Source organism: Pelodiscus sinensis, chromosome 28 (assembly GCF_049634645.1).
Source record: "Pelodiscus sinensis isolate JC-2024 chromosome 28, ASM4963464v1, whole genome shotgun sequence".
NCBI lineage: Eukaryota > Metazoa > Chordata > Testudines > Trionychidae > Pelodiscus > Pelodiscus sinensis.
This window is the reverse complement of record NC_134738.1, coordinates 1,711,681-1,726,136: the sequence shown is the minus strand read 5'-3', so window position 1 is coordinate 1,726,136 and position 14,456 is coordinate 1,711,681. Positions and strand designations below refer to the sequence as shown.

Below are 14,456 nucleotides of genomic sequence, written 5' to 3'. Positions count from 1 at the left end.
GCCTTAACCTAAGCCGTACGTGGGGAAAATAAGGAGTCAGGCGATGAGATTTTAGACCCAAATCTCTTTTCTCTCTGAAATACATCATGTCTCTTTTCTCCTCCTCCATATTTCCTTTGCTACCATCTGGTTCTTTCAGGACTGGTTTCTATGCAGAATAACCAGCCCTCACAGATGGTTTCTACACAAAGCCTCTTGCAATAGGGACACCCCTCTAAATTTCTCATCCATGATGCTTCTAGTCTCTGCAGTGCTGCATAATAAGTCAGAGCGGTGTTTAAGTTCAAGAGCATTATCCGTGAATCACACTAGACGATCTCATGTGCATCTCCTCCTGAAGGGAAGCCTTGATTATTCCTTTGGCTTTCACTGCACATCATGAATCACAGTGCAGTCTCTTGGAGAGACAGCCTGACCTTCGGTCAGAATGCCTACAGAAGTCAGAGCTGGTCTAAAATGCTCCCTGTCCTACCCAAAATACAAACCCACTTATTTTACTGGGGTCATGTGGAATGTGGATCAGCCCAGAATTTGGCCTCAGAGCTTTGTGTGTTAATACAGACTCCTAAAAACAAGTAAGCAAGGAAGAGAGGAATATTTTGCTTTTTACAGTGGCTAATATTCAAGAGTGGGGATGGCCAAGTGGTAAAGGAACTGACCTTGACCTATAGGAAGTCTGGATTTGAACTCACAGCCCAACTATAAAGTCTCCATGACACGTTAGGCAAGCTGCTCTTTCTTTGTGGGTCAGTTGTTCATTTGTAAAATAAGGACAACTATTCTGCCTTGTCTTAGAGGGGTAGCCGTGTTAGTCTGTACGGGCACGTCTACACAGCAGGGTGTGACAGGGTGCCTGTCCTGCACTGGCCCTTTAAGACCAGGACTCAGGCCCAGAGCCAGGGCTAGAAAGAAAGAGGCCAGCTGGAGCTATTTGGGGCTAGGGAGAGCCTAGCTGGCAGGCAACTAGGGCAGCACGATTGGCTTGTGGAAGCTAGCTGAACCCATTAGGGCGGGTGAGAGCTCAGCTGACAAGGATCCAGCACAGCACTAGTGGCTTGTAGAAGCCAGCTGTAATCATTAGGGCGAGCGTGAGCCCAGCTGGGAGGTATATATAGAGAAGTACAGGTTGCTTGAGGGGGGAGCCAGTGGAGAGTTGGTTGCAGAGGAGGCAGGAGCTCCTTGGAGGGAAACAAGCTGGGGATAGCCAGCAATAGCTGGAGGAGGGCCAGCCAAGACTCCCCTGGCTAGGGGCTGGAGGTAAAGCCCTGGTTTGGAGGCGGACCTTGATGCAGCCTAGGTAAGCAGGACAGTTGAGACAACCCCTATGCCTATGATGAGCAACCCATACAGACTGTAACTTGCCCTGAGAGGGGCTATATGAGGACAGTCAGGGTGCACTGGGGTGTGAACCCTCTGACACAGGGCTAAAGCCAAAATAAGCTATGCAGCTTCAGCTACATTAATTATGTAACTTAAGACAAAATTGCTTATTTTGGCTTTCAGAGCTGTTTACGCAGCAGGAAGTCCGAGGAAGAGCACTCTTCCTCCAACTTCCCTTACTCCTCATAAAATGAGTGTTCTGGAAGTTGGAGTAAGAAGTCCTCCAGCTCGATATTACTTTGACATTATGTCAAAATGAATGCTTGAAGTGTAGATGTGGACTATGTAATTTGGGAATAAAGTCAGTTATTCCAGAATAATACCGCTGTGTAGACGTGTCCAATCTGTAAATACAAAGAGGCATCCTGTGGCATCTTAAAGACTAGCAAGTTTATTTGGGCATAAGCTTTCAAGGGTCAACACCACGTCAGCAGATACATGAAGTGAAAAATCACAGGGGTAGGGAGATAGCTATAGCTACACACACTAGTATATCAAAACTATGTATCTATCAATATACTAGCATATTCTTTCGTTATACTAGTGTATAAGAGAAGAGTGAGGGGGGATTTGATAGCAGCCTTCAACTTCCTGAAGGGAGGTTCCAAAGAGGATGGGGAGAGGCTGTTCTCAGTAGTGATGGATGGCAGAACAAGGAGCAATGGTCTCAGTCATGGGGGAGGTCTAGGTTGGATATTAGGAAGAACTATTTCCCTAGGAGGGTGGGGAAGCACTGGGATGGGTTCCCTAGGGAGGGGGTGGAATCTCCATCCCCAGAGATTTCTATGTCCTGGCTTGACAAAGCCCTGGCTGGGATGATTGAGTTGGGGTTGGTCCTGCTTTGAGCAGGGGGTTGGACTTAATGATCTCCTAAGATCACTTCCAACCCTATGGGTCTACGGTACTACATATCCCTACCTCTGTAATTTCTATTCCACACTTCTGGCAAAGTGGCTTTTACTCACGAAAGCTTATGCTCAAATAAATCTGCTAGGCTACATCTATACTGCAGGCTTCTTGCTCAAGAATTGTTTTGCGCAAGAGCGGGTCCACGCTGCCATGACTTTTGCTCAAGAGATGCGCAAGAGCGACCATGGCAGTGTGGAGGCTCTCTTGTGCAAGAAAGCTCTGATGGCCATTTTAGCCATAGGGGTTTCTTGCGCAAGAATCCTCTGTTGCCTGCCTACACTGCCTTCTTGCACAAGACGGCTTATTCCTTGTGGGGAGAGGAATAACTCTTGCACAAGAAGCCCTCTGTTCTGACACTTTACTGTACATTTACTTGCGCAAGAACACGTATGCAGTGCAGATACTGCAAGTTTTTGTGCAAAAATGGCCGTTCTTATGCAAGAAGCCTGCAGGGTAGATGTAGCCCTAGTCTTTAAGGTCTTACAGAACTTCTCGTTATTCTACCTTGTTAAGTTAGGACAAAAAGATATATAGCATGATAGATTTGTGTTTAAATATATATTTAAACACAAATCTATCATGCTCGGACTTCTGCCTACATACAGCATCTTGGACAATAAAGTCTCTGCAATATAAAATGTTAATAATTGTAAAAGATTTAATTTACCCTAGAATTATACAGTACAGAGAATATTTTCAGATGGAAATTCCAATTTTGACCAATTTAAAAATATGTGGAGGGCCTTTAGCTAGTTCAGTGGAAGACAAAGTAGAATCCTGATTTTACATGGACAAAGTATTACATGGAGCATTTTTCCCAACTGCCTCCCTCCCCCAAAAAATCACCTAACGAAAGGGATGCTGAGGAACAACAAGCTGTCGTGTTCCTTCAGTGAACTGGAAATCTCTTTGCAGTGAAGGACAAGGAGACACCAATGCAATATATAATTCTGCAACTTATCACTAGAACTTCTGTGGTTTTGAGATGCACAATTTTACGAACATGGCCACCTTCACTTTGCTTATGAAAAAGGGATTCTACTGTAAACAGGCAGACCTGCGGGAAAGATTTGACTATTTTTCAGTTATACAAACTTTGCCTCAGTAACATGTATAGTTTGGGGGATTATCAATCACTGGGCATTTTAGCAGACACAACACAGCTAGCAGATGAAAAGTTAGTGGATATTTCTCTTCTGTATAAGTTAATATTGTGTTACATTTTCAGCAAGTAAAGCAATCCACACAGAAGGGGAACAAACAATACTCCTCAGTGATACAACACAAGGCAATGATTAATTCATACACAGAGAGTACTAACCACCAAGCAACAATTCGTCTAGCATTTGTCTTCTATCATTTCTCTTAAATCCAATATTTTACTGAAACTTCTGGTAGCATCTTGGGTAATGACTGACACCAGATGGGAAAGTCATTAGATGTTGTATCCATATTCATTATGCCGATGTTTCATTTTCATTTTGAGAGACTATCGTGAGTATAGTGCAAACAATAAACCTTATTGTCTCAAAAGAAAACTCACATAATAAGAAGCAAAGAGCAGGGAGGGGAGAAAATGAGGAAGATAATGAAATTCTTCCTTATAGATCAAAAAGCAAAACTGCAGTGAAACATCAAAACACAAAGCTAACTGCAAAATCTGGGCCAGGGTTCAGAGCATGTTTGGGTCTCAGCCCGTGAGAAACACTTGGGAGACCCAAGCAGGGCTGAATACTCAGCCCCTAGGATGGCTTGGAGCTCCACCGCATTCAGCAGACCTGGGCCAATGTACTGAGGATCTGAACTGCAAACCCCAACCCAGAAGAAAAGGCAGAGTTTATACATGTAAACTCAGAGAATGTTGAAATACTGGTCTCTAGAGCCTTTACTCTTAACAATTGCTGCAGGGATCAGCAAAGTTTGCCTCCAGCTTATGCAATAACCCCAGGACCTGACTTTGTCTCATGGAATAAATCAAAAGTAACTCCCCCAAAATTCCTGATGTTACACCAGCATATAACCAATCTGAGAAGAGAATCAGACCCTAGAGGGTCTAAGAGTTATACAGATATATATTTAAACACAAATCTATCATGCTCAGACTTCTGCAGAATTTTAATCCAACTTTCACACAAAGGAAACTTCTCAACTGTTTTTGCTAAAAGATGAGCAACAGAGTTTTAAATTAGGGGGCCCAACTCTCTTCTCCCTTCAGCTGATTTGATGCCAGGGTAGCTCCACTGGTTTCAATGACATAAATTGGGAGTAACTCCACTGAGGTCTATTATATTAGTGTCAATGAAAATAGAATCAGACTCTAAGGGCTACAGGAACTGAAAAGCTTTGGAGATAAAATGCAAAAGTGGCCAAAACTGAAAACTCATCACACCTGGTTTTCTGCCACCCACTGTCAGCATTTCATGGCCACGTCATTAGTGCCCCATTGACAGAAAGAGCAAAGCAATGTGGATGAGCATCCCCTGTGCCTGGCATCACCTTCAGTCGTTAAGCACCGAGGAAATGCGCCACGTAGTGCTAGACGTTCTGGGAATACAAAAAACACCCTGTCAGCCATCTCTTTGCTTCCCAGCCCTCCTGGGGCTTCTGGCTTACTTTTGTGTCTCTTGAATGAAGTCTTTGCTGTGAGAAATCCTGGATCCCAGACTTCTCTCCCATGCTGTGTTCAATGTGCTTAGGGCAGGGGTCACCAACCAGTCGATCGGGATCTACCGGTAGATCTTGGAGCCTCTGACAGGTGATCCTGACTGGTTTGGCTGGGAGACTATCAAGCACTGTCACTTCAGCTGCCCCTCCTACCACTGCCCAGAACCTCAGAGCTGCCCCTGGGAGCTTCCTGCTTGTTGTGCAGGGTGGGGGAAACAGAGGCAGGGGTGCTTTGATGTCAATCTGTCCCCCTCCCCTGTACCCCATATTCCCAGAGTGAGGGGGCGGGGCCTCAGCAAAGGGGTGGAGCAGGGGTATTTGGGTTTGAGGTAGATCCTGGACTGACTTAAATTCAAAAAGTGATCTTCTGCTTAACAAGGTTGGAGACCACAGGCTTAGGGCTTTGCTGCGTATGCAATTAATAGCAGCCATCGAAGACTCGGATGCAGACGACAATATGAGTGACAGGGACAACACCAAACTGGCATCACATCTGGGCTGTCCCAGAGCCACTGTGCACACACGAGTGCAATTTGGGGGCTGAGGGAACCAGCACTGAGCAGTGGGGTTGCAGTGTCAGGCCTGTATGGGATGCAGAGCAGCAGGTACAGAACTTTTGGATGTACAAAGCAACCTTGCTGGAGTTGTGCTGAGCCGGCTCCTGAGCTGCGGCGCGGGGACACCTGAAGGGGAGCAGAGAAGCGTGCGGCCGTTGCTTTGTGAAGCTGGTGACTCCTGATTGCTACCGTTCAGCTGCAAGTCAGTTTGGAGCGGGGAAGTCTGCCGCCGGGGAGGCACTTGTGCAAGTGGGCAGGGGACCACATCGTGTTTTGCTGCGTGGGACTGTGACTCTGGGAAACATGGACGAGATAGTAGCTGTGTTTGCTGAAATGAGCTTTCCAAATTGTGGCGGGGCAATCAAAGGCACACACATTCCCATTATTGCAGTGGCATAGCGAGGGGAGAGTGTGTGGGGGGGGGGGAATTGCGCCTGGGTGCCAAGCTAGGGGGGCACCAATTTATTCCCCTTCCACTCCCCCGTCATCCCTCGGCTCGCCTGCTCCTCCTCCGGCCACCACCAGCGGCCCGACCCTCCTCCATCTCGGCCAGTGGGTTAGTGCATCTGGAGGCCCAGCCCCAAACTGGAGGGGGTGGGGGAAGACAGGTTCAAGCTCTCCCCCCCTCCACTTCCTAGGGTTGGGCTCAGCCATGTGCCAGGTTCAGGGCCCTGCCACATGGCAACGGGGGGGGGGGCGCACATTTTGCCTTTGCCCCCAGGCACATAACGCCCTCGTTACGCCACTGCGCTATAGCACCCCTCCACTTTGCCTCAGAGTTCAGCCGTCAGAAGGGGCACTTCTCCACGGTGCTTCAGGCACTCGTGAATCACCAGGGGCATTTCACAGACGTAAATGGGGAGCTCTGGAAAGGTGCATGACGCACGCATCTTCAGGAAGAGGAGCCGGTACACAAAGCTGCAGGCTGGGACCCTCTTTCTAGACCAGAAAATGACAGCGGGGGATGTGGAAATGTCCACAGTGGGCCTCGGTGACCCGACTTACCCCTCACAGCTCTGGCTCATGAAGCCTTGCACGAGACATCTGGACAGCAGTACAGAGCAGCTCAATAACAGGCTACGCCAATGCCACATGATTGTTGAATGTGCCTTGGGCAGACTGAAAGGGAGCAGGAGGTGTCTCTATGGCAGGATCATATCCCCAGCGTGGCTGTGTGACGATGCATTGGGGTTCTCCCGACTCCTGCACCCCCGTAGTGGCACAAATAGACTCCACCAGCCAGTAGAATAGAGGGAGTTTATTGCTTCTGCAGGATACTGCATAGCACAGATATAATCCGGTTACAGGGCCAGGCCTAGGATGCCTCAGCCCCCCTTGAGATGGGGGAGGCTGGGCCCCTAAATCCCAGCCCCTTGCTTAGGCTGCTTCCTCCATGATATCAGACAGAAATGAAAACTCTCTCCCAGCCCTAACCCCAGGCAGGTGCTGGTCTCCACCCTCCTCCTTTGTCTCCCTCCCTGGGAGGCTGAGCCTGGGTGTCTGGGTTAATCCACTTTTGGAAGAGTCAGTGAGAATCTCCCACCCCAGCGCAGGGGGACCCCGGGTCACAGAGCAGACAGCCCCCCACTACTCCACAGCCTGTTGCTTGCATAATTTGTGTGAGGGGTTTGCCTGTGGGTGGAGCATGGAGACACAGGGCCGGGATGCAGTTTGAACAGGCAGGATACTTGGTGGAAAGGGAGGGTAAGTGTTATTGGAAAGCCTCACAAGGGTCAGTCACAGCTGTTTTCACAGGGAGTGGAGTGTGCTGGGGAAACACTGCTTGATAGTGAAAATGAGTGTGTGGGCATGGGGGGAAGGTAGCCAGATTTGCATGTGTAGCCACTGAGGTTGATGTGTGGGCATGGGCGGACAGTAGCTGTAAAAAGAGTTCTGCATGCGTTGGCAGCGAGGCTTTTGCTTCTATTTGCTCTGCATCTTGAGAAGACACTTCAGCATCTCAGTCTGCTCTTCCGTGAGCTTTAGCGTGTGCTCAGTGGAGTGTGTTCTCTCTTCTTTGCTCCCTTTTCTCTGTGTGGCGCACTCGGCGCTGCAACACAGCCTTGACCAGGGAGGATCTTCTCCCTTGGCCCCCGTGGTTTTTTCCTTAGTTGACAGAGTCTGTCTGTGGGGGAACATGACTCCTGACTTCTCGAGGCATTAACAATTGAGTGTCTGAACTGTTCCCGGTCAAGATTGGACCATTTCACTGACATGTAACTCTCTGAACAGAACTCTCCACTTTTCTTGTTACACACTAGAGGCAAACACAGATCTCTCCTGCCCCTCTGAGCACGGTGAGTTTTAAAGGTGGGGAAAGAAGAGAATGAAGGGTTGGCTCTGGGTTCCCAAGAAAGCACAGTCATTGCTTGTGCAGCAGGTGTACATGGAAACAATTTGTAATAACCCTACACTTGTCCTCAGCCTGCCTTTACTGTGGCTGCCATCTCCCTGCTGAAGGGTAACAGGCAAACCCGGGCTCCGCTTCTGAATGCGGGGGAGCACCGCTCCTTATGCAGCCAAACTCTGGGCAGACTTGGCTCCGGCAGCGCTGTCTGGGGACTGGTTTGGGAGAGCGCCGTACCATGGCCGTGGGGAAATGGCAGCCCTGCCATGGAATCTCTGTGAGAAAATTAATCAGTATCTCCGTCAACACTTTAGTAGGAGAAAGAGCCCGAAGCATGGGCCTGGTGCATGATTTAAAGTCAGCAAGAGATACACGCTGAATAAGAGGCAGACCGTGTCAAAAGCAGATGTTTGCCTGCAAGTCAGTGTCTTTCTTGGCATTAGAACTGCTAGCGCTGCTGAAAGCACATGGAACATGTAAATACCTTGCACCAGGACACCCCAACTTAGCACATAATAAAAGAGTTTGAAATAACAAGAGCGAAAGCATAACAGCAGCTGGGGAATGCTTTGAAGGAAAGTCTAAGGGGAGGTCCCAAACATGTCAGTAATACCTAAGATGATACGTACGGTGTGCATTATAGATTGTTTATGTTTCTTTAGGAATGTGGGGATGCCTCGATTTAACTTTTTGGCAGGCCTAGTGTGCAATAGTGAAATCCATACTATTGACTGAGTCATGTTCATTGCTACGGGTTCAAATGCATTAGGGCTTGGAAGACATCTGGCTACCGCCAACTTTCAATGTACAGTAAAACTCCGAGGCTGTCTCTACACTGGCATGAATTTCCGGAAATGCTTAAAACAGAATAGTTTTCATTATAAGTATTTCTGGAAAAGGAGCGTCTACATTGGCAGGCTGCTTTTCCGGAAAAGCCCTTTTTCCGGAATAGCGTCTGTGGCCAATGTAGACGCGCTTTTCCGGAAAAGAGCCCTGAGCGTCATTTTCGCGATTGGGGCTTTTTTCCGGAAAAGACTACTGGGCTGTCTACACTGGCCCTTTTCCGGAACAGTGTTCTGGAATAAGGACTTATGCCCGAGCGGGAGCAGAATAGTTTTTCCGGAATAGCGGCTGATTTTGTACAGTAGAGCATCGTTGCTTTTCCGGAAATTCAAGGGCCAGTATAGACAGCTCGCAGCTTATTCCGGAAAAGCGGCTGATTTTCCGGAATAAGTGGCCCAGTGTAGACACAGCCCGATAGTCCGATATCCACCTGTTCGGCACTCCCGATACTCCGGCATCAAAATGCCAAGCGCTCCTGACCAGCTGATTAAAAAGCCTGCCATTCAGCACACGTGCTGGCTATAACCAGAGGGAGCATAAGGTTGGGGAAAGGGGGGAGTGGGACGGTGTTACAGTATGGAGAAGAGCATTTGGGGAGGGAGGAGGATCAGGTTACAGCATGGAGGAGACCAGAAGAGGAAGGGGGAGGGGAGAGGGAGGGAGATTGTATCCTGGCCAGCTGTTAAGCCATGCAGCTGTACCGGACCTCCCCATTATCCGGCAAATCTGATAATCGGCACCGCCTAGGTCCAAAAGGTGCTGGATTATCGGAAGTCTACTGTACTTTGACAATAAACCTGATTTGGGTGCCTCTGTTTTTATTTGAGTCTGTGGTCCCTGGGGGCTTTTGGGAAGTTTATTATGCTAGCTACCTGCGCAGAGCTGGCAGGATATACTGGGGAAATATATGAAAACGCACGCAGCTGAACGTTTATCATCCCTGATGGAGCAGGAGACCTGTCAGGACACCACAGGAGTAAATCCTGAATTAACTACATTGCTGTCCAGACCTCCTACACTGGTGGCCCCATCTACGGATCTAATAAGTGAGCAAGCTTACCCCATCACCATGTCCCAGCAAGATCCTATTGGTTTCTCCGTTCCCATCAATGCTCTGTTTGGACAGAACACAGACCCAGGCAGGGCTTATCCAGCTCACAGAAATACAACCTCTGGTCAGCCAGCACCACCGTCACCACCCCCCACCCTCCCACACACACACACACCCGGCAGCTGCAAGAGTAACTTCCCATGCAGCCACCCATCCCCTCCACACCCAGCTGCAATACACAGTCATCTACCATTCCCCTCCCTGGGTGCACTACAGCAACTTACCACCCTGCATGACAACTCCCATCCCCCCACTACCAGCTGGCTTCACAGCAACTTATCCTATGTCTCTTCCCTTGCTTCATGTGCTGCATCCAGTTGCTGAGAGTCCTCACAACAAACTCCAGGACTTGAGAACAATTCCCTGCTGCCTGGTGCGTAGGTTGTCCCCGGATCAAGCCCCACCTCCTTGTCCGCTTCCACCTCTTTATCACTTACTTCTGCCTCCAGGTTAACTCCTGGTTCTGACTCTGTGCAATGGGAAGCATCCGCACTCTCCTTGTCGGACGTGGGGTCCCCACCCAGAACTGCACCCAGTTCTCTATAAAAACGGCATGTTGCGGGTGCAGCACTAGACCAGCTGTTGGCCTCCTTTGCCATCTGGGGCACTTGCCCAAGTTCCTTTATCTTGGCTTTGCATTGCAGGGTGTCTCCATCCTGCCCCTTCTCACAAAGGGCTAGAGAAATGTGACCGGCCACGTGCCAGTTCTTACGGGTCACTCGCAGCTGGAATTGTCCCGATTCTTCACCCCACACACTGATAAGACCAACAAGTTCTGGGGATCTCCAAGCAGGAGAACATCTTGAGAGACAACCGCCCCTGGCTCCTGCGAAGACGTCATGGTTGACAATAAAGGGAGGAGAGACAAAAATCTTGTGCAGAAATGGAAGGTTTTTGTTGCCAAACTTGGGCATTTGTCATGACTTTTGTCATGTCACAGTGTGAACACTATCCAGGTGGTGTCACCAAAAAGGGGTTTTTGGCAACAAAACCTGCATGTGTAGACAAAGCCTAATGCTGGTAAGTGTTAAGAATGTTAGGACATATTGGCTCAAATGTTTCTGCCGTGCTCATAGAGTAATTCCACCCAAGTCAATGGTTTTCTTTGTATTTACACTAGGGTAGATACATCTGTGGTCTCTTCTGTAAGGGTATGTCTACACTACCCCGCTAGTTCGAACTAGCGGGGTAGTGTAGACATACCCTAACTTACTTTAATGTTTTTTCTCCTTCCCAACTCAGTAAAATATTGAGCAAGGGCACCGTAGCCCTCTGGAATTTTGGTGCATCTGTAACTTGTGGATTGTAATTAAAACATTCAGTACTACCTAATGCAAAAGAGCCCTATTAGTTACAGAAAGGAGAAATGAAACGTTACATTTCCATCAGAAAGCATGTTATTACTGGCTTACGTTCACTTTAGAGTCAGCTGGTAATTGAGTCCATCTAATGAAGACAAAATACATTTTACACTACAAAATGATAAAGTTCTTTATGAAGTCCAATAGCAAAATAAAATGACTCAGGGCTAATTATAATGAATTACTGGTTATATATTGTAATATGTAACATCTCAAAGCAACTATCCAGAGAGGGTGGTTAATTATTAGTAATATGAGAATTAGAAGTAAGAGGTCTCATTTTAATATCACCTCTCCCTCCCTCCCCTCGCCCACATAAAACAAGAACAATTCCAATAAAGTCAAAGGAATTACACAGATGTACATGAGAACAGAATCATGTCTGATGTCCTCTTAGCTTTAGCATCATGAATCTAAGCTGCTTTGTAACTTTGGCTCCAGTTATATCCCTTGAAACACATAAATTAAAAACAAAACCAGACTCAGAACATCATTCGTGTTACACTTTAGACGGGACCTTTTGGCACTGAACTGTGGATGGTGATGCGGATTAGAGGGATGGAGTTAACGTAGATATTGCTAGACTCATCATTTTGAATAACAAGGAGGGGGTCTACCTGCCTCCCTTTCTTGACTGGGACTGTGGTTTGAGTCTGAAAGTCATTTCCAGGAATGAATTAGGCTAATTACTAATTATTAATATGGATCCTGCTGGCACAATCCAGCTATATCATCACATCTGAGACCTGGCAGGGTGGGAGGAGACATCACACGCTCCCCCTACCCCAAACCCTTTTTGTCCACCCCTGACTTAAGACATACTATCTGTATTTGACTTGTACCATGAGCTTCCATGCACAGATACATGCAATGCAAACCAATCATCACACAGCACACAGTCATAAGAACAGCCATTCTCGGTCAGACGAAAGGTCCGTCTAGTCCAGTATCTTGTCTTCCCACACTGGCCACATGCCCAGAGGAAGCAAACAGAACAGGGAATCAAGTGATTCATCCCCTGTCACCTGTTACCAGCCTCTGGCGAACAGAGTCTAGAGACACCATTCCTACCCATCCTGGCTAATAGGTATCGATGGACCTGTCCTTCATAAATTTATCTAGATCTTTTTTGAAGAGTCCTGGTTAAAGTCCTGGTCTTCACAACATCTAGCAAGAAATTCCACAGGTTGACTGTGTGTTGCATGAAGAAATATTTCCTTTTCTTTGTTTTAAACCTGCTACCTACTACTCAACTTGTGGAACTCCTTGCCAGAGGATGTTGTGAAGGACAAGACTATAACATTCATCTGCCATGCAGAACTTCAATGCAGTTGTTAAATAAGACAAACCTGCCACAACTCTGTCATTCACCACTAGACAGATGTATACATTGGCTTTTCTTTAAGGGGGGTAGTGAGATCCAGTGAACATAGTCCTGCCCTAGGTTCAGCAGACATAGATTCAATTTGCAACTCTGCTACTGAGAGGCCAAGTGATTTAACCTCGCTGTGCCTCTATTTCCCCATCTGTGCAATAGAAATGAAAGGGAAGTTGCTCTCCCTTGCAAAGTGCTTTGCAATCTATGGAAGAAATTGCTAAGGAAGAAGTAATCATTATGGACTACAACGGGTTTTCTGTCCAGAAGGGAATGGCGCAGATCCTTGGCTGATGTAATTCAGCATAGCGCTTTTGAATTTATGCTAATTTGCACCTGCCAAGAGCTTACACTCAGTTATTTTATCCATGTACCTTTGAATTATAGTTTTGCAAGCAAAAATACACTCATTATTCAAACGTTTTACTAAACCCATAATGCATGTTCATAGCTTCCCCTGTAGCCATTAATTTTGTAAATCCGTCAAAAAAAAATCATCAGCGGTGTCTGGCCAGACTAGTACCTTGGGAATTAATTCTGCTTTTTGCTCATGGTTCTATGCTCAAGGAGGTTTTTTCTCCTGCCTCCTAATATCTTAGATTTGACAGACGCTTGTCAAATATTCAATCAGAATCCACCACCATAAGTGAATTAGGCTTCGCTTTGTATTTCCACCTTACATTTGTTACCATGTAATGTCAGTTTCAAGTGCTAAGTTCAGTGCGTTAGAACTAAATGAGATTATTAAATTACTCATCATTTTCCACTCCAGTTGATCCACCCAGCCTACGAGGGGGCAGAAAGCCAAAGCTTCTGAATAAAGAAAACAGTGGAAAAGGCTGAGATGGAATGAATAAAAATGTGTTTGATTTGTCTACCTGTTGTTGAGCCGGAGACAAGAAATATCCCGCTGCCTTTGAGTAAAGCAATTAGCTACAGGAGTAAAAAGTCAGTTTCTTTTTCACAAACAGTTCCCCACTTTCTTTAAACTAATAATACTACATTCTGGTCATAGACCCAGTCCCCCTTCTGCTCGCCTACTGTTAGGGGACCCCCCACTCAGATCAGAAGATGTAATAATATATTTTCCCAGCTTGAGCGCATCCATTTACCAGCTCTGTTGACCATTCCAAGCATCATGGTTCAAGTTAAGTACCTCCCCGTTGAGCTCAGTCTGAGGAAGATACATTTTCCAGGCTGGTAAGGCAGCTCTGTGTAATTTGGAAGCTTGTCTCGTTGGTCCGATAAAAGATATTACCTTACCCATGTGGCCTCTCTACAGTCAGATCCCCAAACGTCACTGCTCCTAGATAGGCACTTTTCTTCCTTAGCTCACTGAGCACGTTACAAAGTTTTCATGGGGAAACTGAGGCACTGTACAGGGAAGTAACTTGCCCAAGGTCACCCGACAGAACAGTGACGGAGCTGAGAATGGAAGCAAGGTCTCATGACTCCCAGGCCTGAGCTCCAGCCAGCGAACCACAGAGTCTCCTCAGAAAGCTGCCTCATATTAGAACATTAACAGAGGAAAAAAACATCAGATAGTCAGGGTGCACTTTATAGACAAACAAAACATGTCGATGGGATCATGAGCTTTCATGGCAAATGGCAGCCTTTAAGCTGTAGCCAGAGAAAGACTGTGTGACCAAAAAGGGGAAACTCAAGCTGAGAGGCTACGTCTAGACTGGCATGATTTTCCGGAAATGCTTTTAACAGAAAAGTTTTCCGTTAAAAGTATTTTCGGAACAGAGCATCTAGATTGGCACGGACGCTTTTCCACAAAAGCACTTTTTGCGGAAAAGCATGTGTGCCAATCTAGATGCGCTTTTCCACAAAAAAGCCCCGATTGCCATTTTCGTGATCGGGGCTTTTTTGCAGAAAACAAATCTGAGCTGTCTACACTGGCCCT

General features: G+C 47.0%; 1 protein-coding gene across 1 annotated transcript in view; it reads left to right on the top strand.

Moving 5' to 3' along the window:
- The window catches only part of LOC102459149 (pyroglutamylated RF-amide peptide receptor-like), a 126,509-nt gene that overhangs the window by 73,641 nt on the left and 38,412 nt on the right, over positions 1-14,456 (top strand). The window lies entirely within an intron of this gene.